Source organism: Oikopleura dioica, chromosome PAR (genome assembly GCF_907165135.1).
Source record: "Oikopleura dioica chromosome PAR, OKI2018_I68_1.0, whole genome shotgun sequence".
NCBI lineage: Eukaryota > Metazoa > Chordata > Appendicularia > Copelata > Oikopleuridae > Oikopleura > Oikopleura dioica.
Window position 1 is genome coordinate 656,017 of NC_137293.1, and position 2,040 is coordinate 658,056.

Below are 2,040 nucleotides of genomic sequence, written 5' to 3' on the forward strand. Positions count from 1 at the left end.
AATTTTTATTGTGAGCTGATTTCTTCACACAAATGCCGAATTTTGAAACACCAGTATCTGCTTTGATCATTCTTGGGGAGATCCTTAAGCTTAAATTGTTAGTAAGCTTACGCACAAATGAATTATGTAAAAATTAATGTTGAATGGCTTGAGTTCCAAAACACGGCTTCATTTTAGTATTTGAATTGTAACTCAAGACTGACAGGACTGTTTTTATGGGAGATAATTTATGTCCACTTGTCTATGTTAAAATCATTTTTGTCCAGATTGAAAATGCGCAATAAAGTTATATTTACAGGAGGCAGTGAAAAGCTGACGGAACGGGATGAGATCATTTATTTTTCTTCTTCATACTCTTCCTCTTCTTCCTCTTCTTCATCATACTCCCGCTCGTCTTCGTAGACAATTTCTCGTTCTAGAAGCAAGATTATAGCTGGTATTATAAGGTTACGTTAGAATCAAATAAGAATATTGATTCACACTTCATATGAAATCTCTTTCCATTCGACTGAATTCCAGCCGAGGTTACATAAAAATTATCTCAAGCGCGAGTAAGAAAGTTATATCATTTTTCCATTTCATGATTACATCACCAACAAAATGCGCGAGAAAGAATCTTTGCTCTCTTTTCGAATTTCTGAATTTTAGTCATTTTTAAGCGAACCTGTTTGTAATTGTAATTGAATGGGCTTCTCCGTCGGCGTGGGCTTTGTTGGAGCTCCGAGTAGTCCAGCGAATTTTCGATAAGCTTTGTGTGGTTTCAAGCTTCCCAGTTCTAAAATACGGCTGAGATAAGGAGGATGATCTCGGAAAAAGCCGCGAAAGTGAAAAAAAAAACTTTCGGAAACAAGGAGGGAAAAGATGAGATTACACGTCGTTTTATCGCCCCCAAAATTGGCGGCAAAACAAATATGGGGACGGGAAATTGGCTCGTAGTTAATATACAAAGTCCACTTTATTATCATTAAGGCGCCCAACCGAGTGTGGATTTATCGTGTCCACTTGAGATACCCTTCATCAAGACATTCCAATTTCCGCATGATGTATCGGTAAATATCCATAACAAGGGGCACCTTAACCGATAGCAGCCATTTGGTCATCAAAATGGCTATCTGAAGCACTCTATTTTTTAGAGAGATTTTCTATTACAAGTTATTTGAGATAAGGGTTGCGTCAAAACCGTCGAGAAAAAAGGGAGGATGAGGGGTTGCTTCAGCCAATCAGATACCAGTTTTTGATGCGTCAGCCAATCACAGGGCACCCTAACCCTAACCCACCCTTGTTCTGAAAAAACGATAACTCAAAAAAATTTTCCTGCCCTTCTATTGGCCAAAAATAAGCCAGCGCCACCTGTGGATGAAAATTTATTTACCTCTTCTTTTAGCAAGCTTGATGACCCTGTTGATCCTTCTCCGATAATCCTTCCGCAGTCTTCCCTAAATGCCCCCTCCATTTAAATATTTACAAGCCCCCAAGGGTTCATAAATTAACTCAAGTAGTCCAAAATACTAGAAGAAGGGCTCTTAGGCGAAACATTCCTTTGGAGTCTCCGACTTCCGCTGCCAGCGTTCGCGCGAGTGCTCGTGGAAACCGCTCATCTCCTCAAAATCCGGCTGAGTTGTCAACACGTCTCCAGATGCCACAATCTTCATTTCGATCAGCTGTGGAATTCGCACTCCTAGGAAAAAACAATTGGGTTAGGGGTCGGTTTCGTGAACATCAAAACTATTTCCAATGCTTACAAATTCTCAGAAAAAATATTAAAAAGAAATCTCTAGACGAAAATTAGACTAAGACTAAGACTAAGACTAAGAATAAGACTAAGACTAAGACTAAGACTGAGACTAAAACTAAGACTAAGACTAAGACTAAGACTAAGACTAAGACTAAGACTAAGACTAAGACTAAGACTAAGACTAAGACTAAGACTAAGACTAAGACTCAGACTAAGACTAAGACTAAGACTAAGACTGAGACTAAGACTAAGACTCAGACTAAGACTAAGACTAAGACTAAGACTAAGACTAAGACCAAGACTAA

At 38.9% G+C, this 2,040-nt stretch overlaps 1 long non-coding RNA gene across 1 annotated transcript; it reads right to left on the bottom strand.

Annotated features, from left to right (window-relative positions):
• Positions 1-282: 282 nt before the first annotated feature.
• Positions 283-1,424, bottom strand: LOC145703103 (uncharacterized). Its single transcript, XR_014134351.1, has 3 exons — positions 1,373-1,424; positions 665-775; positions 283-415 (listed from the first exon to the last, which is right to left on the bottom strand). It is a non-coding gene; the product is annotated as an uncharacterized LOC145703103 (long non-coding RNA).
• Between the last annotated feature and the right edge of the window lie 616 nt (positions 1,425-2,040).